This window comes from Parasteatoda tepidariorum, chromosome 4 (genome assembly GCF_982258835.1).
Source record: "Parasteatoda tepidariorum strain Cologne lab strain chromosome 4, Ptep-v5.0, whole genome shotgun sequence".
Lineage (NCBI taxonomy): Eukaryota > Metazoa > Arthropoda > Arachnida > Araneae > Theridiidae > Parasteatoda > Parasteatoda tepidariorum.
The window spans coordinates 116,025,234-116,046,044 of NC_141758.1; the positions used below are offsets into that span (position 1 = coordinate 116,025,234).

Consider the following 20,811-nt stretch of genomic DNA (forward strand, 5'->3'; position numbering starts at 1 on the left):
GCATTTACAGGGAGGGTGGCGATAAGCCAAAAAATGTAGGCGTTATTTGGCTAAAATTTCTCGTTCAGGAAATACCTTTATCAGGAAGTAGTTTTTATCAAAAGTTAATTATTTTTATTACTAAAGAATTTGAGCAAAAGGGGTCAAATATTTTCCAAAATATCATATTTTAGAAAAAATTTTATTTTTAAAATTAGAAGAATTATTCGATGAATTTCGTTCAAAAAGATTCCAACCTTTAGACTGCCCTCCTGACCATTATATTCGGACCATAATTCCTAGATTGAAGCTACTCCCTATATTTGAACGATATTAATCCGAATGCGAAAAAGTGTTTATTTTGAGAAAATACGCTTTCTTGTCTAATTTCGTAACTTAAGAAAATTGCTAAGAGTCTATTAATATTATAAGAAAACTGTTGTTTTCGGCTTTTCATCATGGAAACCGCGGTTTTTTAAAGGGTATATGGAGCCCAATAAAAATTCCAAAGCTAAATTTAAAAATATGTGTACATATAGAATAAACAAAAACTTTTTTGATAAAAAGATTGGCATTATATTGAAGATTGAATTACCATATATTTTTATTAAACGCTACAGATGCCGTAAAGGATATAAAATCATAAGAAAACATATTTTCCCTAGAGCTGCGTTTCCCAATTTTTTCCGGCTACAGAACTTTTAAGTGACTAATGTGGCGGAACACCGATTTAAAAAACAAAAAAATAGTTTTGAAGTGAAGAATTGATTTTTGTTATCGTTCAAACAATAATAATTTTAAAATTATGCATAAACTAAAAATGAATAAAATAAGCTGAATTTCAGGAAAAAACAAGCAAATAATACAAACATTGAAAATGGCTATTAGAGAAACACTTTTCTTTACAAATAAACAAATATTTTTTTAGTGTTAAAGGTTTATTGGAAAATATTATTGTGTTTATTATTAAAAAAAAGAAGAAAAAGAAAACGATTCCAAGAGACTGAGGTGGTATGATTATTATTTGATTAAAAACACTTCATTGCTTTAAAATTATACTCTTATCCCGACTGGCCAGTGGACACCTGAAAAGTCTCACATTTTCTGCTAATCATGAGATCTTTCTTCTTTGCCCTAAATGCTAACAAAACCAGGCATCACCTGAGCACATCTTGAACTGTTTAGGGCTGGACTGGAACGACATTCATTCCTCTCCCATTCTGGTTTCGGATTTTCTTAATGTCAACGGATTTATTGATCTGGTCTGACCCCGTTAGACCAGATGGGAATTAGCAACAACAACAACAAAATTATACTGATTTGAAATAACAGTAGGCATGTTTCACGCACTCAAAATTGGCTCTCATTTTCAAGACTTGCCAGGCGTAAATGATACGAAACAAAGGCAATTTGAATTATGAAACGTTACGGGTTCAACGTAAAATGGAATAATAAAGGTGGGAAACAAAACTAAAAGCTATTTTTTAATTTCGAGTTATTTTTTAAAACTGCGATTTTTTCAGTGACATTTTGATTGAATAATTCAGTGGAAATAATTAAAATATGAAATAAATAATGATTTGATGTAAATATAATATTAGGTTTCTAAAATTGTTACTACTTTAATTGAATTTTATTTTATAACCGTCGTTGAATAGCCGACCTATTTCTACCTCACTTCTAATGTTCCGTAGCCTTGTCATTTTGAACCCAATCCAGAAGACAAGTGAACTCCTGGATCAAGTATTGGGAGAAATTTGCCTTCATAGAGGACTTTTCTATGGAACTAAACCACATTTGCGTTACATGGAGAGGAAAACCTCCCACAGTTAGCCTGACTGCAAGGGGAGTCTAACCCATGACCCGTCTACCATTGAGGATATTTTACGTCAGCAAGCAGAATGTTGAATTCGTATCGACCGGCCATTGATGGGATTCGAACCCGGTTCTCTCATTGGAAGGCTCTATCCCCTGACAAATCACGACTCAATTTAATCGAATTGTCTTAACTCTCGACCTTCCACGGAACACGTCTTTTTTCCGACGAATTTTTGACTCAAATTATAAGGAATAACCACAATTTTAAAAATACGGTCCAACAAGTTTGTTAATTTGAGACCTTGAGCTGCGAACTGTTAATTTTATTCTTTGCACCTCTTTTTCATTGCATCGAATTGGAATATATTTTCGAAGAATTAAAAAATAGTTTTGGTTATTTACTAAATTTAATATTAATTTTAACATTTTTGTCTTGTCAGATAAAATATATATATTGCAATTTTCACGTATCGTTTTATATTGGAAGATGATTCTTTCTTTGTTCAAAGCCTTTTTAAATAATTTCAAAAAAATATTTTACTATTTATCAATTACTTTTGAAATTTTAAGCACATTCGAATTGGATTTTTTTTTCATTGCCTTGTGTGGAAAATGTAATTATTTCCACATCTGCATTGCTTAAAACTACCGATAGTTCAAATATTAATAGTTTTACAGTGCTTATTTTTTTTAATTTTACGCAATGTTTTATATTATATTTTAAATGCATCGTTCAATTAAAATTCCTAAGATCGATGGTCGCAATGCGGTATAAAAATAAATCAGTGGTCAAGTAAAGAATTCCCGCTACAGCCCGTAGTGGGTCATGGGTCATAAGACTGCACAATTTCGTGACCAACGTCATGATTGTGGTAGACACTGCGCACATGCCCCCTTTACTTTACACACCTTCTGATATCTATCGATCTGAAGTTGAGGGGGCTTCAAACCGTCTCTGGGAATCGAACCTTAGCTCTTCTCAATGACTGCCTTAGCCGGTGAGCCATCACGGCTCAAAACAGTGTTAGGAGAATTCTGATAATTTGCACCAATTTTTGCTGTTATGAACCAATCAACTTCAAATTTGTTCAAACGTTAGGAGACATTCCCGCCGGACCAAACTGTCAACTTTAAAATTAACCCCGAGCACCGATTGGGGAGCTTTTCGTAGCAATAGTAGATACATATTAGATAAGGCCGGTATAGCTTGGTATGTTAGGTGCTGGACTCAGTTTTATGAAAACGAGAGTTCGAATCCAGCCGGCCGGTGAAGTAAAATGGTGACTGTTGCACGTTAAATCTGTTGGATCACGAAGTACTCCATGTTCTCATAAAAAATCAAAACCTCTGGGGTACTCAATTGGAGATTGATAGTTCTCCGGTTCAGGTCAAAATTATGATCTGTGTTTGTATGAATGGGTCCGTCCTATAAACGGGTGTGGCAGAAGTCAAACTCTTGGCCATAGTTGGCGCCACTAGAAAACAAGAACGATCCTACCCCCTCTGCCTATATGGCTGACTACAGCAACAATATATAAAATATTTATCTATCAATTCTAATAGATAAATATTTTTATAATAGCTGCATTGAGATAAAGTTGACGACCGCTCCCAGATCGAACTTTTCTATCGAAGTATTCTAAACAAAACGCTCTAGCGGAAAAGACTAGGAAGCTTTTTTAATGCAGAAGAAACAAGTTGCTGTTACGTTTTTCGGTTTTACACGTTTTCACTGTTATTTTTGAACATCTTGTGATAGATTATAGTAGAACTAAAGTAATGAACAGTGCGAAAAAAAAATAAGCAAAACACCTAGAATAACTTTTAATCTAATGACAGCATTTTTAAGTTCTTGTACTTAATAGTTCAAGGGGCTGGGGTGATCTTAAATCTGTTAATTAGTTAGTGCAGATGAGTTACGAAATCAGATACAAACACGTATTTTCTCTGAATAACAATTTTTCTACCGATTATGATTATTGCCTCCCAAAATAAAGGGGATTGCTGGAAAATAGAGTCCCAAAGTTTGGTATGGGGATCTCCTTATTGCTAATTTTGCGTATTTCGTCCTAAAACGTTTTAAGAAAATAACATAAAATTTAATTAATAGTATAAAAAGAAAGACAAGTGTACATCGAATGTTCTTCAGCCACCTGAAAATGGCGTTAAATGATTTCAGTCGGCACTGATTATCTGGCATATGTGACGAAAACAATCGATTTTGCAGCAAAAAGCATTTTTATTTTTCGTTGATGCTGTTGTCGTAGGCAAATGGTGTGATTGTTATTGTTTTTCAGTGGCGCCATCTATATCCAAGAATTTGACTTCACCCACACCCATACGTCCCACCCGTTTACAGGGTGAATTCATTCATTCTTCCACACATCGTAATTTTCCCCTGAGCCAGAGAACGATCAATCCCCAATTCAGTACCCTCAGAGGTATAATTTTTTATGGGAACACGGAGGACTTTACGACTCGATAGATTTAACGTGCACACGTCACCATTTACAACAAAGGGAGTTTTCGGATGGCTACATTCGAACTCCCGTTCTCATGAACGTGGGTCCAGCATCCTGCCAACCAGGTTCGTTTACCGTTACAACACCGGTACTGCAAAAAAAATGCATGGAAATTTTCTGCAAAAATTATAGCAATTTTTTACAATGTGCTAGTTGCAAACTCAAAAAAACTTTTTGAAAAACTTAATACATTAAATAATTCATTGGATTCCACAAATAAGAAACACACTCTCATCAAGTTCTAAAAATCTTACTATTTTTACGAAAGAACACACACCTATAAAGTTGTTAAAACCAGTGTAAAGGTTTCATTACTTAAAAAGAAGCTCATTTAAGAGCATTTAAATATATTTTAAATTCATTCACGCTTACAATTAAACTGAAGCTGGTATGAATGCAATAAGTAAGCGGTAAGTATAAATTGAATGTTTTGTGTAAAATGTGTGTGTGTTTTTTTTTTACCCTTAAGTTACATAAATTCAATTTTCAACCTGTCAGGTTATATATTTCCTAAATCGTTGGTCTAACTGAGAAAGTTTTCGTGATTTTCTTCTCTTTGTAACAAGGTACAAGGTGGTTTTACTGAAATAGTTTCTCATTGATAAAAAATTGCACCATCAGAAAGGTTCCTAATTTTACATTAAAATCGAAAATCTTCTTTTTAGTTTTCTATTCAACGTTGGTATTACAAAAAACAATCAATTCTACTTTTTAATTTTTAGAATATCGTTTTAAATGACAATTTATTTTATTTCACGTTAAATTTATTTCATGTTAGATTTAAAATGTCTTTAACTCCAGATTTTTAGTTTATCCGGTGATTCTTTTAAAAATTTCATTTTTAGCGCTCTATTTTTTTTAAAAAAAAGATAAAATTGATGAGTCCCAAAAAATATTCCTTATTTTTATTTCCTTACTTTTTGCTTTAGCAGAATATTTTTTTTAAGAGAAATAATTATTAATTCATTCTTTATTGTATTTAATATTTATTTTCAGCAGTAAATTATTGTAGATTTATAGTTTCTCCCTAACCCAAGAGTAGAATTATATCTAATGTTCGGCTACAAAATTCATTGCAAATGTTGTATATGGATTATGAGATCGGTCGAACCATAGAGGGTTTTCTTCATTATTATGCTGCCATTGCAAGTTTTCCAATGGAAACAAACAGTAACTTTTCTTTTCTTCGTTGTAATCAACATCAGAAAGAGTTAAACATTGGTTGCCACGAATTTATGGTCAACGCCGATGATAAAATAAACATAGCATTTTTACATACAGTTCAGTTAAATTCTAACAATAATAATCATTGAAATGTTCTATATTTTAATAAATAAAAACTTTATTATTATTTTTTTTAAAGTGTAAGTTTAATTGAAACCAGGGGGAAATAAACAGAATTCTATCACCTTTGTTATGTGTAAATTTACAACAAAATCTATGCATTATTTTTTTAAATATTAAATAAGAGTAAAACTTGCTCAGGCTCTAATTTTCCTGAAATTGGCGTAATTTTTTTAGTTTTTGGTAACCCTTTAAGATGACGTTGAATCCCGTTCAAAACAAACTAATTCAAATTTGAATGCGAAATAAGTGGCCTTAAAATTCAAATTAATTTTTAAAGTTTATCCTATATATTTAATAGGTTCCTATTTTACTTGGTTTACAAAATTTTCACATAGAATCAACAAAAGTGATAATATTCATCTAAAATATTCAATTACTAGGCATATTAATTTTTTATTTAACTAAATTAACACAATAATTCTAATAATATGTATCGCAAAAATCTGTTAAACTGGGCTAAAAGCACCTGCAACAGGATTGTAGCCCCCTTCCAAACACATATGCAAAAACATGTATGGGTGATTCTTTTTAAAAATGACAATTCGAACCAAAAAATTTCTTCAAATTTAAAGTCTTCGAAATAATCTAAAAAAATTCTTGTATACTTCCTTAGTTACATTTATTAATATCTTACCAAAAGCAGTGTAGTTTATTGACATTTACTGGAGGAAAAAAAAATAGAAATTCGCCAAATCTTGAATGCCAGGAAAATGACATAAGCATAGCTTAGAAGTTTAAAAAATGGTCATTTTAAGTTAATAGTAAGTAACTCAACTTGAGCCTTATGTTAGATGGACCAAAAATTACTTAAATTAGTTATTTTTATCCGCTGTAGAAAGAATCAATTTTTTTTTTGTTGCTAATATGTAAAGAATAAATTTGTGTATAATAATCAATCATTAAATAAATAAATAACATCAAACCATATTAAAATCATACATAAACTTGGTATTAGGTTAATATTTGCTTTTCTGCCTTACAGTATTAGCAGTTAAAAAAAAAATTTGGTAACACTTCAATGTCCTGGATTTCATATTACCAACCATATAACAATCACACATAAACTTGGTATTAGGTTAATATTTGCTTTTCCGCCTTACAGTATTAGCAGTTAAAAAAAATTTGGTAACACTTCAATGTCCTGGATTTCATATTACCAACCATATAACAATCATACATAAACTTGGTATTAGGTTAATATTTGCTTTTCCGCCTTACAGTATTAGCAGTTAAAAAAAAATTTGGTAACACTTCAATGTCCTGGATTTCATATTACCAACCATATAACAATCACACATAAACTTGATATTAGGTTAATATTTGCTTTTCCGCCTTACAGTATTAGCAGTTAAAAAAAAATTTGGTAACACTTCAATGTCCTGGATTTCATATTACCAACCATATAACAATCATACATAAACTTGGTATTAGGTTAAGATTTGCTTTTCCGCCTTACAGTATTAACAGTTAAAAAGAAATTTGGTAACACTTCAATGTCCTGGATTTCATATTACCAACCATATAACAAACATACATAAACTTGGTATTAGGTTAATATTTGCTTTTCCGCCTTACAGTATTAGCAGTTAAAAAAAAAATTTGTAACACTTCAATGTCCTGGATTTCATAAGCCAGGATAATGACAAATTCGCCATTTTATAGTATATAACTTTACTTTAAATTAATATTTTGGCCTAAGACGTTTACATTCTGCAGAAAACAACAGGATTTCTTGAAATAACTCAGATAAATCTATGTAGTTTATGTTATTAATGATTTCAAGAAGCCAGGAAAATGACAACACAAAAACCTACTCATCTTGAAAAAAATTTTGAAATAGATTTTGAACCAGAAAATTGATTCTTTATTCCTGCAACAAGACATGTTCATATAGGAGGGTACCTAATAAATCTATTACCTTAAGATATTGATTGCTGACTCTATCTATTTTGGTTATAAACCACTATATAAGATTAGCCAGAAAATGACAGATTTTCTTGGGACAAACAAATTACTGACAGAAAAAATTACTTTAAACGAAGTTTTCGGTAATAATACCCTTTGCTTATATTCTAGAAATGCTTACATCGGTTGAGGTAAAAAAAATTAGATATTGAAAATGTTATGGGAAGTTTTGTAGCAAGTTATTATTGGAAACATTGTTTGGGACATGCGTGGAAAATGACATTTTGAAGTTCAATTAAATTTTTTAACTATGCAAAACAGTCAATGCTAGTGCTAAGTCATTTTAAAATGATAATATCAATGCAATTAATAATTTATTTTTAAAAAAAGTTCTTTTAATATTATAGTATTAGATCTTGGAGCAAGGGACAGTGAATAGTCATATTTCGTGAGAATCACCCATATACATATCCGAAAAACATATACATACGCTAAGAAATACGTATAAAAATTTTTTTTAAAAGATTTTATTCTGTCCATGTCACTCGATTTATAATAGTTAGCACAGGTGTCGATAGGATCGCTGATGGTCTAAAATACGATATGAGGAGAAAAACAATTTCTGTATATTATACATTTAAAGTATACTATCGTCTACTTCGACTGGGGCAATTCCTCTCCATTGCATTCAAATTATTATTAATAGCCGGTTATAAGGGGATAATTTGGTGGACACTTTAGTAATTTTTTATAATTTTTGGGTTCAAATGACAACTTTGATACTAATACCAGATCAAAGGAGAGGTGTCAAAATTTCGAAAAATATATACATATGCTGAGAAATCTGTATAAAGCATTTTTTAAAACTATTTTATTCTGTCCATGTTACTCGATTTATAATAGTTAGCACAGGTGTCGCTAAGATCGATGATGGTCTAAAATACGATATGAGAAGAAAAACAATTTCTGTATAGTATACATTTAAAGTATACTATCGTCTACTTCGACTGCAGGCATTCCTCTCAATTGCATTCAAATTATTATTAATAGCCGGTTATAAGGGGATAATTTGGTGGACACTTTAGTAATTTTTTATAATTTTTGGGTTCAAATGACAACCTTGATACTAATACCAGATCAAAGGAGAGGTGTCAAAATTTCGAAAAATATATACATATGCTGAGAAATCTGTATAAAGCATTTTTTAAAAATATTTCATTTTATCCATGTCACTCGATTTACAATAATTAGCACAGGTGTCGCTAGGATCGAGGATGGTCTAAAATACGATATGAGGAGAAAAACAATTTCTATATAGTATACATTTAAAGTATACTATCGTCTACTTCGCCTGGTGGCATTCCTCTCATTTGCATTCAAATTATTATTAAAAGCCGGTTATAAGGGGATAATTTGGTGGACACTTTAGTAATTTTTTATAATTTTTGGGTTCAATTGACAACTTTGATACTAATACCAGATCAAAGGAGAGGTGTCAAAATTTCGAAAAATATATACATATGCTGAGAAATCTGTATAAAGCATTTTTTAAAACTATTTTATTCTGTCCATGTTACTCGATTTATAATAGTTAGCACAGGTGTCGCTAAGATCGATGATGGTGTAAGTTACGATATAAGAAAGAAAAAAAATTCTGTTTGGCCTACAATTAATGTATACTATTGTCTACTTCACTTATAGGCATTTCTCTCCACTGCTTTCTAAATATTATTAATAGCTGGTTTTAAGGGGATAATTTGGTGGACACTTTAGTAATTTTTTATAATTTTTGGGTACAAATGACAACTTTGATACTAAAACCAAATCAAAGAAGAGGTGTCAAAATTTCGAAAAATATATACATATGCTGAGAAATCTGTACAAAGCATTTTTTAAAAATATTTTATTCTGTCCATGTAACTCGATTTATAATAGTTAGCACAGGTGTCGCTAGGATCGATGATGGTCTGAAATACGATATGAGGAGAAAAACAATTTTTGTATAGTATGCATTTAAGGTATACTATCGTCTACTTCGACTGCAGGCATTCCTCTCAATTGCATTCAAATTATTATTAATAGCCGGTTATAAGGGGATAATTTGGTGGACACTTTAGTAATTTTTTATAATTTTTGGGTTCAAATGACAACCTTGATACTAATACCAGATCAAAGGAGAGGTGTCAAAATTTCGAAAAATATATACATATATTGAGAAATCTATATAAAGCATTTTTTAAAAATATTTCATTCTATCCATGTCACTCGATTTACAATAATTAGCACAGGTGTCGCTAGGATCGATGATGGTCTAAAATACGATATGAGGAGAAAAAAAATTTCTATATAGTATACATTTAAAGTATACTATCTTCTACTTCGTCTGGTGGCATTCCTCTCATTTGCATTCAAATTATTATTAATAGCCGGTTATAAGGGGATAATTTGGTGGACACTTTAGTAATTTTTTATAATTTTTGGGTTCAAATGACAACTTTGATACTAATACCAGATCAAAGGAGAGGTGTCAAAATTTCGAAAAATATATACATATGCTGAGAAATCTGTATAAAGCATTTTTTAAAACTATTTTATTCTGTCCATTTTACTCGATTTATAATAGTTAGCACAGGTGTCGCTAAGATCGATGATGGTGTAAGTTACGATATAAGAAAGAAAAAAAAATCTGTTTGGCCTACAATTAATGTATACTATTGTCTACTTCACTTATAGGCATTTCTCTCCACTGCTTTCTAAATATTATTAATAGCTGGTTTTAAGGGGATAATTTGGTGGACACTTTAGTAATTTTTTATAATTTTTGGGTACAAATGACAACTTTGATACTAAAACCAAATCAAAGAAGAGGTGTCAAAATTTCGAAAAATATATACATATGCTGAGAAATCTGTACAAAGCATTTTTTAAAAATATTTTATTCTGTCCATGTAACTCGATTTATAATAGTTAGCACAGGTGTCGCTAGGATCGATGATGGTCTGAAATACGATATGAGGAGAAAAACAATTTTTGTATAGTATGCATTTAAGGTATACTATCGTCTACTTCGACTGCAGGCATTCCTCTCAATTGCATTCAAATTATTATTAATAGCCGGTTATAAGGGGATAATTTGGTGGACACTTTAGTAATTTTTTATAATTTTTGGGTTCAAATGACAACCTTGATACTAATACCAGATCAAAGGAGAGGTGTCAAAATTTCGAAAAATATATACATATATTGAGAAATCTATATAAAGCATTTTTTAAAAATATTTCATTCTATCCATGTCACTCGATTTACAATAATTAGCACAGGTGTCGCTAGGATCGATGATGGTCTAAAATACGATATGAGGAGAAAAAAAATTTCTATATAGTATACATTTAAAGTATACTATCTTCTACTTCGTCTGGTGGCATTCCTCTCATTTGCATTCAAATTATTATTAATAGCCGGTTATAAGGGGATAATTTGGTGGACACTTTAGTAATTTTTTATAATTTTTGGGTTCAAATGACAACTTTGATACTAATACCAGATCAAAGGAGAGGTGTCAAAATTTCGAAAAATATATACATATGCTGAGAAATCTGTATAAAGCATTTTTTAAAACTATTTTATTCTGTCCATTTTACTCGATTTATAATAGTTAGCACAGGTGTCGCTAAGATCGATGATGGTGTAAGTTACGATATAAGAAAGAAAAAAAAATCTGTTTGGCCTACAATTAATGTATACTATTGTCTACTTCACTTATAGGCATTTCTCTCCACTGCTTTCTAAATATTATTAATAGCTGGTTTTAAGGGGATAATTTGGTGGACACTTTAGTAATTTTTTATAATTTTTGGATACAAATGACAACTTTGATACTAAAACCAAATCAAAGGAGAGGTGTCAAAATTTCGAAAAATATATACATATGCTCAGAAATCTGTATAAAGCATTTTTTAAAAATATTTTATTCTGTCCATGTAACTCGATTTATAATAGTTAGCACAGGTGTCGCTAGGATCGATGATGGTGTAAGTTACGATATAAGAAAGAAAAAAAATCTGTTTCGCCTACAATTAATGTATACTATTGTCTACTTCACTTATAGGCATTTCTCTCCACTGCTTTCTAAATATTATTAATAGCTGGTTTTAAGGGGATAATTTGGTGGACACTTTAGTAATTTTTTATAATTTTTGGGTACAAATGACAACTTTGATACTAAAAGTAAATCAAAGGAGAGGTGTCAAAATTTCGAAAAAAATATACATATGCTGAGAAATCTGTATAAAGCATTTTTTAAAAATATTTTATTCTGTCCATGTAACTCGATTTATAATAGTTAGCACAGGTGTCGCTAGGATCGATGATGGTGTAAGTTACGATATAAGAAAGAAAAAAAAATCTGTTTGGCCTACAATTAATGTATACTATTGTCTACTTCACTTATAGGCATTTCTCTCCACTGCTTTCTAAATATTATTAATAGCTGGTTTTAAGGGGATAATTTGGTGGACACTTTAGTAATTTTTTATAATTTTTGGGTACAAATGACAACTTTGATACTAAAACCAAATCAAAGGAGAGGTGTCAAAATTTCGAAAAATATATACATATGCTGAGAAATCTGTATAAAGCATTTTTTTAAAATATTTTATTCTGTCCATGTCACTCGATTTAAAATAGTTAGCACAGTTGTCGATAGGATCGCTGATGGTCTAAAATACGATATGAGGAGAAAAACAATTTCTGTATATTATACATTTAAAGTATACTATCGTCTACTTCGACTGGGGCAATTCCTCTCCATTGCATTCAAATTATTATTAATAGCCGGTTATAAGGGGATAATTTGGTGGACACTTTAGTAATTTTTTATAATTTTTGGGTTCAAATGACAACCTTGATACTAATACCAGATCAAAGGAGAGGTGTCAAAATTTCGAAAAATATATACATATGCTGAGAAATCTGTATAAAGCATTTTTTAAAAATATTTCATTTTATCCATGTCACTCGATTTACAATAATTAGCACAGGTGTCGCTAGGATCGAGGATGGTCTAAAATACGATATGAGGAGAAAAACAATTTCTATATAGTATACATTTAAAGTACACTATCGTCTACTTCGCCTGGTGGCATTCCTCTCATTTGCATTCAAATTATTATTAAAAGCCGGTTATAAGGGGATAATTTGGTGGACACTTTAGTAATTTTTTATAATTTTTGGGTTCAATTGACAACTTTGATACTAATACCAGATCAAAGGAGAGGTGTCAAAATTTCGAAAAATATATACATATGCTGAGAAATCTGTATAAAGCATTTTTTAAAACTATTTTATTCTGTCCATGTTACTCGATTTATAATAGTTAGCACAGGTGTCGCTAAGATCGATGATGGTGTAAGTTACGATATAAGAAAGAAAAAAAATTCTGTTTGGCCTACAATTAATGTATACTATTGTCTACTTCACTTATAGGCATTTCTCTCCACTGCTTTCTAAATATTATTAATAGCTGGTTTTAAGGGGATAATTTGGTGGACACTTTAGTAATTTTTTATAATTTTTGGGTACAAATGACAACTTTGATACTAAAACCAAATCAAAGGAGAGGTGTCAAAATTTCGAAAAATATATACATATGCTGAGAAATCTGTATAAAGCATTTTTTAAAAATATTTTATTCTGTCCATGTAACTCGATTTATAATAGTTAGCACAGGTGTCGCTAGGATCGATGATGGTCTAAAATACGATATGAGGAGAAAAACAATTTTTGTATAGTATACATTTAAGGTATACTATCGTCTACTTCGACTGCAGGCATTCCTCTCAATTGCATTCAAATTATTATTAATAGCCGGTTATAAGGGGATAATTTGGTGGACACTTTAGTAATTTTTTATAATTTTTGGGTTCAAATGACAACTTTGATATTAATACCAGATCAAAGGAGACGTGTCAAAATTACGAAAAATATATACATATGCTGAAAAATATGTATAAAGCATTTTTTAAAAATAGTCTCCTCCTTCAATTCTCCTCCTGCTGTTGTCGCTTAAATCTGAGATTCTGTAAATTATTCTGGATAGCTGGGATAATTTCTTGTTGTATAGCCATGTTTAAAGGACTGACATTTACTGTTTCATGCATTGTTTTCTTTTATTTACTTATTATCATCAATTGCTGCATTTTAGGGGGTCATTTGGCGGACAACTGACTAATTTTTTATATTCATTTGTTTGAAAGAGAGTACTTTGATATTAATACCTAGTGAAAAGACTAGATGTGAGATAGGTATAAGCTCTTTTCAAAAAAATGTTTTTTTTCTGTCTTTGCGACTTAATATAGTCTCCACAGGTTTCGTTATAATCGCAATTGAAGCAAATATGATAAGACACTAGTTAAAAAAATTCTTTTTAGCAACATTTAATGTAGCTTTTTCTTTTTTTCGGTTTTAAGCATTGCTTTCTTCTGTATATATGTTATTATTACATTTAATATAATGATCAAGAACAGGTAATAAATATATGTGATTTAAGCCCTTGGAATTTTTGTGTCTAACTAAACAATCCGCCAAAGCTTTACACAATGTTGCAGGATAGACTGATTTACAGGATGGTAATACTTTCTGAGGAGTTTTGCCTGATGGAATTTGCGTGTGTTGAAGATTTTGTTGACATGGGACAGAATTTATAGCGAGTATTATCGTTGGAGGTGATATGAAGCCGTGGTATCCCCAATTATACGGGGAAAGGGAACGACTATCTGCCGGGGTAAAGTAATTTGAATTTATCATAAAAACAAACCTATTGGCAACTTGGCGCAATTAAGTTACATACATGGAAAACTGAGCGTGTTACGATATTTCGAAAGCCGTAACATAGAGCAAAAAAGTTGTTAACATTGAAGAAATGAATTGTGTTACAGAAATACTGACCCGTTTTTAATATGTAAGCGTTTTTAAACTTTTAATTTTAAATTATTTTGCTTTTTGTCTTTTTTTAGAAATATGAAATTTAACATTTTCTTTACGTAAATCGTACCTATAGCTACATAAATAAATATAAATTTAAGTTAATCTTATATTTACACATACTATACATTAAGTTAATCTTATATTTACACATACTATACATTAAGTTAATCTTATATTTACACTGTTTTGAGTAATTGGTAGTAAGTCTTTTTATTGAATACTTTAAAATCAATGTTACACTCAAACAATTTATTTTATTCAATGTAGGTATTGTATTTTTCTTTTTCAGAATTCTTCACTTTAAAAATAAGCAGTAAAAAGAAAACTTTAAAGATTATGATTCCAACTTTCATTTAAAATAAATTATGGCCAGGAGGTCAAATTATGTTTTCCTTTGAAAGCTGTTGGATTCAAAAATGCACACCCTAATCAATGTATTTTGACTAGAGATAGGTTGATGTGCCTATGTTTTGCTATTTTTACATTTGATTTAGATCTTTTTTTCTTTTCTTAAAAAAAATCATGGAATTCAGACAATCCAACGAAATTTTAATTACGAAAATTTCCAACGCACAAAATAGTGTTTCTTTTTATCTCTTATTACTTTTTGAATTCTGATCAATCAAAAACTCTAACTGATATTTTGTTTACCTTCCATTTATTTAACCTTACTTAACACTAAATTAACTTTATTATTATCAATAATTAAAATCGTGCACAATCTAAAATAGTTGATTCAATAAAAAATGTTCCACCATCATTTTCTTTATCTTTTTTTCAGAATTAAAGAAACCCAGTAAACAACTTTAAAAGCAGAAAATCAATAATCCAATAAAGAAAAAATTAATCCAGTAAAGAAAAAATGAATAAATAAATAAAAAACTTTATCAAAGTATGACAAATCATTATTGAAAAATGTGAGATTATCATTTACTCTTCGCTTTTTTAAAAACTCTGCAGTTGATGTATGATCTGAATTGAGAATTTATTTTTTCATTTACCCCGGCAATGGGATAGCAAATTTTAAAAATTTGCTTGCGTTGTTTTCGCAATTTTCTAGATAAAAATGCTCAGTTTTGCCTTGCAGTTAGCATTTATATTTTATTCAATTTCTTTTTTATGCTGCTGTGAATGATCATAAATCCTGGTTTTAGAAGATGTGGTGCCTGACACAAAGAGTAAAAAATAATGTTCAAGAAATCTTGGATAAAATGGGTAAAAAATGGATAAAAAATGATATGCGTAATGTTTAAAATTCGAAATAAAATTTAAACTAAAAAAAGTTATTGAAATCGACTATTGTAGTCGAATCACTATTGTGGAACGCAGGACTTTAAGCAACGAAACTTATTAGGTAATTCGAAGAAAACAGAAAACTTTTGAAAGGTGATTATTATAGTATACACTTCCAACTTTCATTAGACAATGATTTTTAATTAATTTAGATGTTTTTCAATCCTCCTTCATCATGAACGTTTGCATAATTTTGATAACGTTTTTATTTACCCGATTTAATATGATTTTGAGGATCAACATGCCACACTGTCACAGATACCCGTTTATAGGGTGGGCCACATTCACACAATAGAGAACAACACACACAGATAAACATTCATGTCCTGAGCTGGATTCGAACCCGCAGTCAGGCACGCTAACCGCTCAACCATCTGGCCGGCCCTTTGATATATTTATGCCCTATTTGTCGAAAATGAAGTTAAATATAAATGAGAGGTCTCAAAATCCGTGACTTAGGTTCACAGGTACCCACTGGGTAAAGTTAAATGAGTAATACTTCCGGCAACTTCACATTCGAAGGACGTAAAAGTTCAGTGCCTGCCTTTAGAAGAAAAAATATTAAGGTTGACTGTTGTGTAAAACCCTGTAATAAACAAAGAACAATAGCGTGCATAACAAACTCCTAAAATTTAAATTACTATTTGGCAATCATAATAAAATCAAGTTAGTGAGTTAGTGAATAAAAAAATTATGGTCGAAAAATAATAATTAAAAATAATAAATAATTTACAATTCTGGGGAAAAGCTTTCAAAGGCACGACGTAGAAGGTAGTTTTAAATTTAATTAAAACAACCTTCTTTGTGATTTAAACATTGTAAAAAAATGTTTTACTTTCAAAATTTAATTGGATAAATATTTTGAAAGCAGGACAATATATAAATAAAGATTACATCATTTTTTTTGTTAACTTTATAATACGATTTAATAATCGTTAACATTTAAACACAACAAAAAGCTGATTTCTCTGCATCGATTACAATCTGTTAGAAAGTCAAATGAAACTAAAATTCAATAATAAATTCTGGCAGATTAAAAAAGAAAGAAAAAGCACTTCCTTATTTATATTTGGAAGTTGAATTTGTTTATATTTCTAATAGGAGTTATTGATATTAAAACAAATGGGAAGAACTTTTCAAGCATATAAATTAGGTATTTTTTTCTGTAGATATAGAACATTTTATTTGAAAAACATAAAAATTAATTACGATAAGAAAAACCTAATAGATGTATTTTATTTTATTTTATAACCGTCGTTGAATAGCCGACCCAATTTCATGGGTTTACGACCACTTACGTTCAACTCCGTAGCCTTATAATTTTGAACCAATCCAGAAGACAAGGAAACTCCTGGACCAGTACCCCCAGAGATATTGATTTGTTGTGGGAACATGGAGGACTTTGAGACTCGACAGATTTAGCGTGCATCAGTCACCATTTACTACACGGGGAGTCTTCGGCCGGCGAGGATTCCAGTGAGATGTAAAAACTTTTGAAAATTCTTTTTCGAAATTTGCAACATCTTAGATTCGCCCTCCACACCAACTGTTCAGGTGTACTTTTTTTGCATATTCTATGCAGCTTAAAAAATGGAATTAATTCACCTCAAAGCACTCGCTTTTTTTCTGCGTCTATCTTTAAAACAATAGAGAGCACGCGTAAAATGTTTTTAATCGCCTCTTAATCTTGTCATATCTTCAAGGAATCACCAAAGGGATTTCTTTCGCATGAAGATTTCAAATTACGCAATTCGGAATGCTATGCTATAGCGTTGAGCTTTAGCTCGTTTTCAGGTGATAGTAAAGCATAAGCCGGGAGGGCACCATAAGGATACTGATGCATTGTACAACAGTCCACTAATTAAACATAAGATGAATGCAAAAAAAACAACCTTTTTTTATTATTTATACCTGTTGAAAGAGGCTTAAATGCTTTGATGGTATGAGCGCTTTTAAATTATGTATTAATATATATATATATATATATATATATATATATATATATATATATATATATATATATATATATATATATATATATATATATATATATATATATATATATATATATATATATATATATATATATATATATATATATATATATATATATATATATAGGCAGAGGGGGAGTGATTGTTCTTGTTTTCCAGTTGCGCCATATATGACCAAGAATTCGACTTCTGCCACACCCATACGTCACACCCGTTTATAGGGTGGACCCATTCATACATCCATTCATTCATCCACAGATCTTAATTTTTGACCTGAATCAGAGATAATGCTTGATGCTCATTTAAAAAAAGAAATATTTTAATGAGTAGTTGGATGTTAATTTTACATAAACCAATATATTTAATTCCTCGTTTCATTCTCTGTCTTCTACTATCGCACATACCTTTCCTGTATCGCTCTTATAATTTGATTTCAAACTATCATTTTCTCTCCTTTTTTTCGATGTTATTATTTGTTTGCTAAATTAGAGATTCAATTTAAATCTCTACGCTTCGAATTTGTAAACATGCACGTTACTTAAAATTTAATTTAATTTCAAGTTGAATATGATAATTTAAACTTTTTCATACCAGATATAAGATTAAAGAGTAAATTTATTTGTTAATTCTTTTCAGATTTAAATTCCATGCCTTTCGATTTTAATTTTTTATTCTGGGCTTGCCAAGTTTTTAATTTTAATTTCTTTCACGTTGCTTTTAAAAACTATTGTTATGGTTGTTTCTAATGCCACTTGAAATATCAGCAACCCAGATTGGTGGACCAAGCGACTCTCCTTGTTTTGTAGTGGAGCCATCCATGCCAAGAATTCAGCCACACACATCACGTTTATAGGACGGAACCATACACACATACATTCATTCACAGATCGTAATTTTGACCTGAACCAGAGAACGATCAATCTCCAATTCAGTACCCCCAGAGGCACCGGTTTGTTATGGGAACATGGAGGACTTTGCGACTCCACAGATTTAACATGCATCAGTCACCATACACGGGGAGTCTTCGGCAGGCAGGGATCGAACACACGATCACTTGGACATGGCCCCAGTGCCCTACCAACCAGGCTATCCCGGCCTGGTAAAGTATATTAAAGGTATATTTTATGACTATTCTGTATAGTTTAACCATCTCCCCTTTCTTTTTTTTAATATAGGGATAGGCTTGTTATAATTTTTTGGTTTCATTCATATTACCAGGCATAGATATAAAGATATCCCCTATATGCGTCCCTGCGACCACGGTAGAAAATTGAACAAGATGAAAGGGTCGCGGCGGGACGGGGGGAAGTATTAGTATTCTGACTCCACTCCCATACATGTGAACGATCCCTGGCCTGGAAGGTATTGTTACCCTGTTCTTGAAGAGGAAAAGATTTTAAAAAGAGAAGGACACTTTTTGGATATGTACTGATACTCATAGACCTAGGCGTACAAACAGTAATACGCCTTGTCATATATGAAAGGAGAAAGTTGAGAACCGGAGAGATGTGACTCCATGAGTAAAAATGTAAACTTTTCTTTAAAGTAACCGATATTTATTATTTACTTATACATATTTTATAATCGTCATTGAACAGTCGAACTAAATTGGAGTTTACAACTACCAATGTTCAACTCCGTTGTTTTGTAATTTTGAACACAATCCAGAAGGCAAGGGAACTTCTGGATCAAGTATGCGGAGAAATTTTGCTATTGTGGAGGACTTTTTGATGGAACTAATCCGCATTTGCGTTACATGGAGAGGAAAACCACGAAAATATTCCTCAGCTTGCCTGGCTGCACGTTGATTTTTAACCATGATCAGTCCACCACTGAGAATGTTTTACGTCAGCACAGTTGTCGGCTCGAGCTGGGTGTGGAAATCGTTCCGACGGGTCATCGTTAGGATTCGAATTCGGGTCGCATCATCGGGAGGTGACCGGCGCACTATCCGTTGAGCCACCACGACTCATATATATATATAAATAAATAACTTTAATTTCCACTTTTTTTTTCAAAATTTTTTGACACCCCATACCCTTTGTCACAAAGTATCCCATTTCACAATTCGGAGAACAGTTCGGAAACAAAATACATGTTATAGATCACATCTAAAATTCTACTCTTTAATTTTAAAGCGTTTTTTTTTAATTACATTTGTGATCTGAATATAGATGAGCCTTTATTTTGTTATACGAGATAAAAAAAAGTATAAATATGCTAAATAATTTCAAATACATTAAATACTTTTAAATATATTAAATAATTTCAAAGCTATTAAATAGTTTTAAATATTTTTATTTTAAGCAAAATGTGTGGTGTTTTATTTGATATTACCTCTTCCTTTCTCTCCAAACATGGCTGTTTTAGAGCATTTTTGACCCACTGATTGAAAAGTACTAAAAATTATATTTAATTTCAAATGCAGTGAATGATCTTTTAAGCCTTTTTTTAAATCTCTCTCTACCAAGAAAGTACTATCTTTCTTCAAAATTAGAATATCTATTCTTTAAGCTTTGAACAGAAGTTATAATGATTTTGTAACACGGTATGGCTAAAAGAAAGAAATAATAAAATTGAAAACGTCTAAAAAAGATTGAATAAAATTTGAGCTTAAATATCAAGTTATCGTTTTCAAATTCATAGTTTAATACTTCTTTGGCTGCATGCCAACTTTTTAAATTTGTGAAAAGGTGAGGGAAGGAAGTTTTTTCTTATTTATTTTATTTTTCCTTCTCTTCTTTAAAATCAACAGATGGGATTTTTTTTCCCTTCAGGTGTCCATATTTATGACAGAATCTTTCTTTTAATTAGTTTGGCGAAACCAACGCTTCGAAGTAATATATTTTTTTCGCTTAAAAGCTTTCAAAATCATTTTTAATGATTCTAATAGTGTTATTGTTTACGGTTCTAAACGTAAAATAAAAATTATGTAAAAATAGGATTTAAAAAGGACAGGAAAGTATGTA

The 20,811-nt window shown here is 30.7% G+C and overlaps 1 protein-coding gene across 1 annotated transcript in view; it reads left to right on the plus strand.

The window, feature by feature from the left end:
* The window catches only part of LOC147812596 (pre-mRNA 3' end processing protein WDR33-like), a 612,260-nt gene that overhangs the window by 198,686 nt on the left and 392,763 nt on the right, over nt 1-20,811 (plus strand). The window lies entirely within an intron of this gene.